General features: G+C 39.4%; 1 protein-coding gene across 4 annotated transcripts in view; it reads left to right on the top strand.

Moving 5' to 3' along the window:
* SPECC1 (sperm antigen with calponin homology and coiled-coil domains 1) overlaps nucleotides 1-12,910 on the top strand; it is a 258,495-nt gene that overhangs the window by 72,561 nt on the left and 173,024 nt on the right. The gene's annotated exons all lie outside the window — the stretch shown is intronic.

Genomic DNA, 12,910 nt, shown 5'->3' with positions numbered 1-12,910 from the left:
TAGTCTAATTTCTCTGATCTCAAATTGGTTCTTCTTTGTGCCTTCTTGCTCTGATTTCATAGCTATAAAATCTCCCTGAATTTCATTGAGGATACAGATTAGAGATGGTTGAAATTTCCTATTCCTTCTGATAACCTTGCTTCATGCGTGAACACTTGCCAGGTTCCTCAGATGGTTCCGCTTTTATGAACAGTGCTCACATTCCATGTAGACCTAGTGACATTTCTAGGACCGTCCACAGAGGGAAGTCTATGTCCAGAACTGGACACTGAAAGGGATTTCATGGTACAGGATTCCATTGAGGAATATCAGGGTATATCTATTATGTCCAATTAAAGGAAGAAGGAAAAACTTTTGCATTGGCCAGCATGAGAGGAGAGAGCACAAAAGCCTTGAGGTAAGTTTTGCCATCTTCTCTTTATTTTGTTGTTGTTTTGGTGGATACCTGAAGGTGGTGTTATTCTCCCTTTCTGCTTGCATGACTACCTTTGCTATTAGCCTGGCTGTAGCTTTTGCTGATTTCAGCTGGTAGTTCTTGATGTTAGCTGACCTCAATAACTTCCTCATGCTTAGCTTTCTGAGTGAAATGCAGTCAAGAAGAAAGAAAAAAAATCAATGTAATGCCCTACCTGTACACATAGAGGCGAAATAAAAGGAAAACAAGTTCTAATAAAACATGTTTTATTGTACGAATACTGGAGGCTGACTGCCCTAGAAGACAGATGCTTGTAGAAAAGATAAATGCTACAAAAAAGACCCAGTGCTGGAGTTCAAATACCAGAGTAGCTGGGGGGTGGCGGGGGATGGCAATGTCAACACCTGTGACTTCCTGTATTACTGAAAACTCAGGGTAAATTTCTGAGCAATATAAAGGACTGTCTTCCTTGATTTGATTCACATGTTAGTTGCATTCCCTGTAAATTCAGTGTATAATTGTGTAAAGAGTGGTTTTGTGTTTCTGGGTTTTTTTGCAATTTTACCATCATTTTATTTGTCTAGATATGTTTCTACCATTTATTTATTTATTTATTTATTTATTTATTTTTCTTTATGTATTTATTTTTAAATATATTTTATTGATTATGCTATTACAGTTGTCCCATTTCCCTCCCTTCACTCCCCTCCACCCTGCACACCCTCTCCCACCCATATTCCACCCCCTTTAGTTCATGTCCATGTGTCATAAGTTCTTTAGCTTCTACATTTCCCATACTATTCTTGCCCTCCCCCTATCTATTTTCTACCTACCATCTATGCTACTTATTCTCTGTACCTTTTCCCCCTCTCCTTCTCCCACTCCCCTGTTGCTAACCCTCCATGTGATCTCCATTTCTGTGGTTCTGTTCCTGTTCTAGTTGTTTGCTTAGCTTATTTTTGTTTTTGTTTTAGGTGTGGTTGATAATTGTGAGTTTGCTGTCATTTTACTATATGTGTTTTTTATCTTTTTCTTAGATAAGTCCCTTTAACATTTCATGTAATAAGGGCTTGGTGATGATGAACTCCTTTAACTTGACCTTATCTGAGAAACATTTTATCTGCCCTTCCATTCTAAATGAAAGCTTTGCTGGATAGAGCAATCTGGAATGTAGGTCCTTGCCTTTCATGACTTGGAATACTTCTTTCCAGCCCCTTCTTGCCTGCAGCGTCTCTTTTGAGAGATCAGCTGACAGTCTGATGGGAACTCCTTTGTAGATGACTGTCCCCTTATCTCTTGCTGCTTCTAGGATTCTCTCCTTCATTTTAATCTTGACTAATGTAACTATGATGTGCCTTGGTGTGATCCTCCTTGGTTCCAACTTCTTTGAGACTCTCTGAGCTTCCTGGACTTCCAGGAAGTCTATTTCCTTTGCCAGATTGGGGAAGTTTTCCTTTATTATTTGTTCAAATAACTTTTCCACTTGTTGCTCTTCCTCTTCCTCTTCTGGTACCCCTATAATTCGAATGTTGGAATGTTTCAAGATGTCCTGGAGGTTCCTAAGCCTCTCCTCATTTTTCTGAATTCTTATTTCTCCATTCCTTTCTGTTTGGTTGTTTCTTTCTGCCTTCTGGTCCACACTCTTGATTTGAATCCCAGTTTCCTTCCCATCACTATTGGTTCCCTGTGCATTTTCCTTCATTTCACTGAGTGTGGTCTTCATTTTTCATCTAATTTGCAACCAAAATCAACCAATTGTGTGAGCATCCTGATCACCAGTGCTTTGAACTGTGCATCGGATGGGTTGGCTATCTCTTGGTTGCTTAAAAGTATTGATTCTGGGGCTTTGATTTGTTCTTCCGTTTGAGCGATTTTGGGGGTCGGGGAGGTCTGGTCGCACCTGTTATGTATGAGAGGCGGAGCCTCAGGTGTTCGCCTAGGTGGGGCAACCCAGTTGCTGGGTTGTGATGCTGTATGTGGGGGCAGGGTCTGAGAGGGAACAATGGTGCTTGCTCCTCTCTCCATCAGATTTCAGTCCCTTCTGCTGCTTTCTCCAAGCTAACTGGGCCTTTCTGGTGCTAATTCCCATGTGAGTGGGCTTGTGTATGTTCTAGGACCCCATGGGTCTCTCCAACGCACTCTCCTGTGTGGCTGGGAGTCTCTCCCTGAACCTCAATCCCCACAGGTGTTTTCAATCAGTGTCCCGAGGTTCTATTTCCCAGCCCTAGGACCCTGGGTTGCTCGGTCTATCTCACTGCCTAATTTCGCCTGGTTTATCTGTGAGCGAATGTGGCCTGGACAACCAGGCACCTCGCTCACAGTGCCTTGCTTCACAGTCGCTGCCTCGCTGGGGCTGCCAGCCGCCCCTGCGCCCAGGGTCCACCTGCTGCTGTCTTGCGCTCAGGATGCCTTACGTGCCCGAGATGCGTGAGCATCTGGTGCCACTGTTTTTTGTGCCACAACCCCTCTCCACCCAGCTGCCAGACTCCTCCCCTCTTACTGGCCTGGATGAATATGTATATTTTAACTCCTTAGTTGTCCAACTTCCATACAGTTCAATTTTTTGTCAGATCTGATTGTTATCTTGTTTCTAAATTGTTGCTGACCTTCTTTTGGTTGTGCAAGGAGGCACAGTGTGTCTACCTATGCCTTCATCTTGGCTGGAAGTCTGGTTTTGTGTTTCTATGTAAAATAGGATTCAATTCTGGACTCAGATCATTATGAAGAGTTTTTTGTTGTTATCTTCAGGAATGCTGGTGTATCCTAAGAGAGGAAAGTAGGCTGTAGGAAGCAGGCACATGCCTGACATTTACAACACCTAGGGCAAGAATACAAATGAGTATGATGCACTATTCATTTGCAATGTTCTGATCAGTAATTAAATATACAACTAACGAATATGAAGTTTCAGGGATTTTGGATGACCTATTAGGTTATGGATTTGATAAAAATAGTATTCTTGCTCATTTTCATTGTTTTTATCAGTAATGGATCAATTTTGTGTGGCAAATTTCATTTTAATTTTTTATTTTCAGCTTTCCCCCCCTGAGTTCCATTGTTAGAATTTTTTAATTTCTATCATTTCATGATTCATAATTATTCTCAAAGAGTAAAAAAATATGTGGTGGTATTCAGAGTGAATAGTTTTTATTTAAATTTTCATCAAAATGTAAAGTCAATACAGTGTGCAGGTTGAAAATATATTTCATGTGTTTTTTAATTAAACTTTAAATTTTGCAATAATTGAAGATTCACATGCAGTTGTAAGAAATTCCAGAAAAAGATTTCCCTGTACCCTTTACCCAGGTTCTCAATGGTAACATCTTGCAAAAAGATAGTAGAATACCACAGCCAGGATACTGACATTAATGCTGTCTGGTCATAGAACGTTTCCATCACTTCAGGGCCCCTCCTGTGGCTCTTTTACAGCCACATGCACTTCCTTCTGACCTTGCCTACTCCTTAACCCCTGGCAACCACTCTGTTTTCCATTTCCACGATTTGTTGTTCAAAGAGTGTTATAAAAATAGAATCATACGGTATGTCAACTGTTGGGACTGGCTTTTTTTCACTCAGCATAATTCTCTGGACATTAATCCAGGTTGCTGTGTGTATTAGGAGTTAGTTCCTTTTTTATTTTTTTCATACTATTTCATGGTGTGAATATACCACAATTTAAGTATTCTCTATGAATCTGAGTTGTTTCCAGTTTTTTGCTATTATGGCTAAAGCTGTCATAAACACTCATGTACAGGTGTTCGTGTGGTCATTTTGTGGAAGCATTTCTCTAGGAAAAAATGCCTGGGAGTGCAAGTGCTAGGTCATAGAGTGGTTGCATGTTTAGTTTTTTTTAAAAACTGCCAAAGGGTGTCCCCAGGGTGGCTATGCCATTTCACATTCCATGTTCTATCTTCCATTAAATATGAGTGATCTAGTTTCTCCACATCCTTGCCAGCATGGGATGTGTTAATCACTTTTTAATTTTAGCCATTAGGATAGATGTATAGTGATATTTCATTAGAGTTTTATTTTGTATTTCCTGATGGCTAATGATGTTGAACATCTTTTCATGGGCCTTTTTTTTTTTTTTGTCATCTGTGTATCCACAGTGAAATGTTTGTTTCATTTACTCAGCATTTTATTTGGATTATTTGATTTTTACTTTTACTGTTGAGTTCAGTGAATTATTTGTATGTTCTAGATACTAGTTCTTTATTGGATATGTGATTGGCAAATATTTTCTCCCAGTCTGAACTTTGTCTTTTTATCCTTATCACAGGTTCTTTCACAGAGCAAAACTCTTTAACTTTGATGAAGTTCAACTTCCAGTTTTTTTCATTTATGGATCATGCTTTTGATGTTAAGTTTAAGAATTCTTTACCTAGCCCTGAACCTTGAAGATTTTCTCCTGTGTTTTTTTCTAAAAGTGTTATAGTTTTACATCTCAAATTTAAGCATGGGATCCATTTTAGTTAATTTTTGATTAATTTGTAAAACTTAGGTCAAGGTTCATTTTTTATTATTTTATTGAATTTATTGGGGTGACACTGGTTAACAAAATTGTATAGGTTTCAAGTGCACAATTCTACAACACATGGTCTGTACACTGTATTGTGGGTTCACCACCTCAAGTCAAGTTTCCATCCATCATCATTTATTCTACCTATACCCTTCTCCAATTGCCGCCTTACCCCTCCCCACCCTGCAATCACCACACTGTTGTCTGTGTCCGTGAATTTTTTCTCTTTTTTCTCAATCCCTACACCCCACCCAACCCTCCCCGCCAACAGCTGGCAGCTTGTGCCCTATTTATGAGTCTGTCTCTATTTTGCTTATTAGTTCATTTTGTTTATTAGATTCCACATATGAGTAAATCATATGGTATTTGTCTTTCTCTGGCATACTTCACTTAGCATAATGCTCTCCAGGTCAATCTATGCTGTCATAAAGGGTAAGATTTCCTTCTTTGTTTTGGCCAAGTAGTATTCCATTGTATAGATGTACCACAGCTTTTTTTTAAAACATGATATTCAGAACTAGATTTTTAAAAAATATTTTATTTATATATTTTCAGAGAGAGGAGAAGGGAAGGAGAAACAGAGGGAAAGAAACATCTGATGAGTGAGAGATACATCTATTGATTGTATCTCCCATGCCCCCAACAGGGGACCTGATCTGCAACCCTGATATGCCCTAACTGGGAATCAAACCAGTGACCTTCTGGTTCACAGGCTGGCACTCAGTCTACTGAGCCACACCAGCCAGTGTTTACCACAGCTTTTTTTATCCACTCATCTACTGATGGGCACTTGGACTGCATTCAAATCTTGGCTATTGTAAATAATGCTACAATGAACATATGGGTGCATATAGTCTTTTGAATGTTTTGGGTTTCTTTGGATAAATACCTAGAAGTGGAATCGCTGGGTCATAAGGCAGTTTCATTTTTAATTTCTTGAAGAAACCCCAGGCACTGTTTCCCACAGTGCCTCTACCAATCTGCATTCCCACCAACAGTGCACGAGGGTTCCCTTTTTCCACATCCTCACCAACACTTGTTTGTTGATTTATTGATGACAGCCATTCTGACAGGTGTGAGGTGATATCTCACTGTGGTTCCAACTTGTATTTCTCTGATGACTAATGATGTTGAGTATCTTTTCATATGTCTATTGGCCATCCCTATGTCCTCTTTGGAGAAGTATCGATTTAAGTCCTTTGCCCATTTTTTAATTGAATTGTTTGTTTTATTGGTGTTGAGTTGTATAAATTCTTTATAGATTTTTGGATATTAACCCCTTATCAGATGTATCAGCAAATATATTCTTCATTTCAGTAGGTTGTCTTTTCTATTTGTTGAAGGTTTCCTGTGCTGTGCAAGAACTTTTTAGTCTGATATAGCCCCATTTGTTTATTTCTTCTTCTGTTTCCCTTGTTCAAAGAGATATATCAGAAGAAATACTGCTACAAAAAATGTCTATGATTTTACTGCCTATGTTTTCTTCTGTTTTATTTTTTCAACTATATCCCTTTGTTGTTTTTCTCTTTCTCTTCCCCCTCCTGCTCCTCCTCCTCCTTCTCATTCTTTTTCTTCCTCTTGTTCAAGAAGATGCTTTAATATTTCTCAGAGTACTGGTTTCATGGTAACAAACTCTTTTAGCTTTTTCTTGTCATGGAAGCTGTTTTTTCCTTCAATTTTAAATGACAGCTTTGCTGGGTAAGGTAGCCTTGGTTGTAGGTCCTTGCTGTTCATCACTTTCAATATTGCATGCTAATCCCTTCTGGCCTGAAATGTTTCTGTTGAGAGATCAGCTGACCCTCCTTTGGCAGCTCCCTTGTAGATGACTAAGTGTCTTTCTCTTGTGACTTTTAAGATTCTATTTGTCTTTAACCTTTGCCATTTTAATTATGATATGTCTTGGTGTGGGTCTCTTCAGATTCATCTTATTTGGGACTCCCTGCATTTCCTGGCCTTTGTCTTTTTCTTTCATCAGGTTAGGAAAGTTTTCATCATCATTTCTTCAAATAGTTTCTCAATCCCTTGCTCCCTCTCTTGATGTGGATGTTATGCTTCACGTTGTTCCAAAGGTCCCTTAAACTATCCTCATTTTTTTTGTTTTGTTTTGTTTTTTTTAATAGTTTTGCTGCTCTGATTGGGTGTTTTTTTCTACATTGTCTTCTAAATTGATGATTCGATCCTGTTTCACCTAACCTACTGTTTATTCCTTCCAGTGTATTCTTCATTTCTTACTGTTTTTTATGGTTTTTATGCTCTTTTGCATGCTCTTGAGCAACATTATAATCATTACTTTGAACTCTGTATCTGATAAATTGCTTGCCTCCATTCATTCAGCTCTTTTTCTGGAGATTTCTTTTGTTCTTTCATTTGAGACCTGTTTCTTTGTGTTTCCATTTTGGTTACCTCTTTGTATTTGTTTCTGTGTATTAGATAAATCTGCTGTGATTCTCAGTCTCTGTGGAGTGGCTTTACATAGTAGGTGTCTTGTGGGGTCCAGTGATCATCTGAGCTGGGTGCTTTAGGAGTGTTCCTTGTGTGGCTTATTCAGGACCTTCTGTTGTAATTGAGTCTTGATTGCTATTGGCCCATTCATGTATGAGATTGACCCTCAGGCTGCCTGACTGTCAGAATCAACCCCAACCATGGTGCATGAGCTGCTATGCAGGTACTGATCACATGATGCAGAATTTCCCTCAGCAGGATCTGGTGCCTGCCAAGATCTCCCTTTGGATATGCTGCTTATGAAGCTTATTTGAGCCTGCTCTGATGTTATCTGAAGCTGACTACTGTGTGTGTTGGTTCTGGGTCTCTTAGGAGGAAGTCTGGTGCAGCCCAACTAAGACTCTGGCCCTCCACAACCTGCTTGATGCTAAAAAGCAATCCTCAGTTTGTGGCTGCCTCTACTGAGCCTGGGTGCATGTGGGAAGGACTAAGTTGCACAGCAAGCGCTGCTTCAAGCAGCACCAGCCTGGGAAAGGTCAGCAAAAGTCTTTAGGCATTCCAGTGAGATTTGAGATTTGTCTCTTCCTGCCACCACCTTCTGGCTTCCTGTTAGGGTCAGTCACTGAAAGAGCCTCTGGCTGTACTTCTCAGAAGGTTGTAAGCTCTAGGGTAAGAGGGACTACAGAGGGTGAGGCCATTGCTTTTCCCCAGGCTGTTGCCACAAGGAAGAGAGTGCTGCACCCTAGAAAGATGGTGTTAGGGGTCTGGGAGAGGGACTGAGCATGGTGATCCTGGCAGCTTTCCCTTCAACTCCTTCCACAGGGGCACAAACCCTCAGCTGACTCTATTCTGCTCCTCAGCTGACTCTATTCTGCTCCTCCCTTTCCCTCCTCAGGAGCCCATGTTGAGTGGCTGTGCAGGAAATTTTGTGTGTTGACACTTTCAGAGGGTGCTGGTGTCTAACAGATTCCCATCTCTCCCTGGTGGACAGCAACCTCACTGCTTTTCACAACCTGATGTTATGTGGGTGCCTCTCCCCAGCTCTGGTGCTCTGTGCTGGGGAGCCCAGCTTGGTGTTGAGCTCCCACGCTTCTCATAGGGTACTGTCCCTTCACCACCCTGACCTCTGCTAAGATATCCCTTTGGAACCTCAGCTGCTGCATGTAGTAGCAGGGCCAGCCCTTTTCATGTCTCTATCCTTCCTACCAGTCTCGATGTGTCCTTTTCTGTAAATCCTTGGTTATAAGACTTCTCTGCAGTTAGTCTTAGGTTGGTTATTCAGGGTGATTGTTTTGTAATTTAGTTGTAATTCCAGTTTGGTCCTGGGAGGAGGTGATTGTAGCTTCTACCTCCTCTACTGCCATCTTGCATCCTCTCACTTTTCTGCTGTGGACGTCCAGTTGCTGCAGCACCATGTGTTGAAAATGTTATACTTTTTCCATTGGATCATTTTTTCACCTTTGTTAAAAATCAGTTGGACATGTTTGTGTGGGTTTATTTCTGCATTCTCTATTTTGTACCATTGGTCTGTGTGTCTATCCTTCTGTCAGTAGCTCATAATATTGATTATTGTAGCTATATAATAAGTTTTGAAATCAGGCAGATTCTTCAACGTTATTATTTTTTCCAAAGTTGTTTCATCTAGTTTAGGTTTTTTTTTTACTTTCCATAAAAATTTTAGAATCATCTCATCTACATTTACAAAAAGAATCTTCTGGGAATTGATATCTTTACTCTGTTGAGGTTTTTAAATACACAAACATGGTATGTCTCTCCATTTATTTAGACCTTCTTTAATTTCTTTCATTAGCACTTTGTTATTTTCAGCACACAAATCCTGTACTTCTTTCCTTAGGTTTACACGAATTGTTTCTAGCAATTGTACATGTTATGTTATTATACTTTCTACTTTCGTGTTCATTGCTAGAATATTGAAGTGCAATTGATTTTTGTATGTCTGTCTTGTTTCCAGTGAAGTTGCTGAACTCACATATTAGTTCTTGGAGTTTTTTTCTTAAATTCTTTGAGATTTTCTATGTAGACAAGCATGTCTTCTACAAGTAGGAACAGTTTTAATTCTTCATTTTGGATATGTGTATCTTTTCTTTTCTTTTCTTTTCTTGCCTTATTGCATTGTATAGCTCTTCTACCACAATATTGAGTGAAAGTGCTAAGAGTGGACAAATTTGCCTTGTTCTAATCCTAGGTTGAAAGCATTCAATTTTTTACCATTAACTATAGCATTAGCTATTAGGTTTTTGTAGGTGCTCTTTATCAAGTTAAGGAATTTTCCCTCTGTCCCATTTTTTCTAAGATTTTTCTGAAGAATTTACCTCCATTTTAATATTTACCATGAATGGGTGTTGAGTTTTGTCAAGTGTTCTCTCTGCATTGATTGATATGATCATGGAATTTTTCTTTTCTAACCTGTTCATATAACGAATTACATTGATTGCTTTTTCACATGTCAGATTTGCCTTGCATTCCTTAAATACCACTTAGTCATGGTATATGATTCTTTTTACATATTGCTCAATTATGAGCTAATCCTTTATTAAAGATTTTTGCATCTATATACATGAGAATCAGTAGTTTCCTTTTTGGTATTATTTTTGTCTGTTTTTAGAATCAGAATAATATTACTTTATAATGTGAATTGGGAAGTGTTCTCAACTCTTCTAATTTCTGGAAGGAATTGTGTAAAGTTGGTGTTAATTCTTTATTGGACATTTGGTAGAATTCTCCTTGAAATTTTCTGAGCTTGGGGATTTTCTTCAAGGGAGAGAGTTTTAAAAATTACAAATTTAAATTTCTTTAATAGTTAGAATGTTATACAAATGATTTATTTCATATTGGGTTGACACGGACACTGGCCCACAGTGTCTGAGGCATTATGGATGAGATATGAGATAAATTCACATGGACTACCAAGTCCTGTGGAGGAAAAGGGACAGCACAGCTACTCTCTCAAGGGGAGAGCACTTCAGAATGGCCTGGCCATTCTCTCAAAGGAGAGCACCCCGATCCTTGCCTTGACAGGTTTTTAATTTGTACAGGAATACAGGTAAAGTGCATTAATCATTGTCAGGCAGCAAGGATCAAACAATAGATAGCATACAAAGAACTGTGAGAGTCTATTCTGAGTCAGGGTCTGTTTCACAGGATTTTAAGTATTCTTTCTCAGACCTGATCACCCAGGGAACTCACCCTTTCTAGCACAGGCTGCACCACCCTCTTTCATTGTTTCAGGTTTAAGTCAGGCTGGGGAAGTAAGGCAGCCAAGAGATTAGGAGACTTCTCACAGACAGAATGAGGACTCAGGCTATATCAAAGCTGAAGGACAAGGGTCCATCACCCCCTTTTGCTGTAGCCCCCCAAGCCCTTCCTTGGGACCTCCACATGATCGTGCCTATCTTAGGTCATTCCCCCTTTGGGGAATCTTACCCATCATTGGCTAACCAATCAAGTATTGGGGGCCAGTTATGGATGAAGTAAAAAGAGTAGAAGCGGTGCTCCTGCCAGGGAGATAAGCTTTGTCTCCTCAGTGGCTTATGGTCCAAAGGTTGCTCACTCAGCCTTAGCCATGAGGGGGTTACAGCTCCTGAAACCAGGCAGGGCAGTTCCCAACATCTCCCCCTTTTTTGTTTGTAAAATCAATTGTAGTTGCTAAGCCTGTGAAACCTACTATTTGCTGTTTTTGAATGTGATCACGAGAAAACAACTTCCATATACATCATAAAGCACAAATAGGGATTAACACAAAGACAAACCGAGGACTGCCATGACCCAAACTCCTAAATTCGGTCCATTGAAAAATGTTGCAAATGCAAGGGAATGATAAGAGTAACAGGTCTGGTTACACTTCAGTCCTTGGGAGAATTAGCACAGATCAGGAAGTTACTTTAAAGATAATGCAGCAAGCGCAAGTCACAAAGCAGCTTCGGGTATAATGCAGGCCTGATTTCCCATGGGAGAACTTCTTTACAGGCGTGGTCCTGTGTGCTGACTCACCCCCCACTGTTTTTCCACGTGGGTGCTGGGCCACATTCCACCTCTTGAGAAGCTGTTCCCTACATTGGGTATCCTTTGTTTTAAAGCTATTGGTTCATTTTTTCTAAGTTGTCGAATTTACATGTCTGGAGTTATTTGGAGTATTCCCTTTTATCTGCTGAGTTGCAGGGTCTGTAATGATATCTTCTTTCATTCCATTTTGGTAATCTAAATTTTCTCTTTTTTTCTTTGTCTTGTTAGAGGTTTGTCAGTTTTATTGGTCTTTTTAAAAACTCTTTTTTTCCTTAACTTTTTTCTATTTTTCTTCTGTTTTCAATTTAACTGATTTTTCCTCTTACCTTTATTATTTCCATATCTGTAAAATCAAGAAAAATTTACCCATCTCATAGAATTATATGAATCAAGTGAAATGACATGTGAAGAACCTAGAGCAGAACCTGAAATGTAGATTTTCTTAATAGAATGTTTTTTTTTCACCCCTCAAACTATCTTCCTTAATAGGATCTCCTACTTAGGAATTATAATAGTTAAAAAAAAAGAATGTACAAGGGGGTAGCCAAAAAACCTGGAATTACCATCTGGACGGTGGGCCCTTTGCAGAACAGGCTTCCCCGGTAGGTGAGTGTTCCAGGAACCCATCTGTGTCAGTGTACCAGCTGGCATTGTTGTGAGAGGCTGCATTTGGCTTCAGTGAATTTTTTTTTGAAGACTCAATGTGTTTGCCCATTTCATTGTGAGTGATTTATGAACACACCTGTCTACAATACACTAAGTGTTCAGCAGTTTTTGACTAAAAATAGCATAACCTCAGTGCCCCACTCTCCCTATTCACCAGAACTCTCTAGGGTGACTTTTTATTTGTTTGTTTCCCCCCCCCCAAAAAAAAAAAGTCCTTAAAAGGAAATGTTTTGCCAATGTGGAAGAGGTGAAACAAAAAAATGCAGAAGCACTAAAGGACATTAAAATCAATGAATTCTACCCTGGCTAGTGTAGCTCAGTGGATTGAGTGCAGGCTGCAAACCAAAGGGTATCTGGTTCAATTCCCAGTCAGGGCACATGCCTGGGTTGAGTGCCAGGTCCCCAGTGGGACCATGTAAGACTCAAGCACACATTGATGCTTCTCTCCCTCTCTTTTTCCCTCCTTTCCCCTCTTTCTAAAAGTAAATAAATAAAATGTTTTTAAAAATCAATGAGTTGAGAAACTGTTTTGAACAGTGGAAAAAAACATCTTGATAGGTGTATTGCATCAAATAGAGAGTACTTTGAAGGTGACTGAGCTTTAAACATGTAAGAATAAATACATATTTTTTATAAATAAATTCTGGGGGTGTTTCCCCCCCCGCTTATGTGTACTAGTGTCTATAATACCTTGCCCAGAGATCCAGAGATTTAGCCTTTGATTTTTTAAGGTGTTTTTTTTCCTCTCAGAATCACACTTGACTCATGTCTGAATTTGTATATAAATACAAATTTAAGAGTAATAAGAATTGTCTAATATTGTAAAATGTTTCTTAACCACTTTG

Source organism: Phyllostomus discolor, chromosome 8 (assembly GCF_004126475.2).
Source record: "Phyllostomus discolor isolate MPI-MPIP mPhyDis1 chromosome 8, mPhyDis1.pri.v3, whole genome shotgun sequence".
NCBI lineage: Eukaryota > Metazoa > Chordata > Mammalia > Chiroptera > Phyllostomidae > Phyllostomus > Phyllostomus discolor.
Note: the sequence above shows the minus strand (reverse complement) of the source record. Positions and strands in the feature narration are given on the sequence as shown.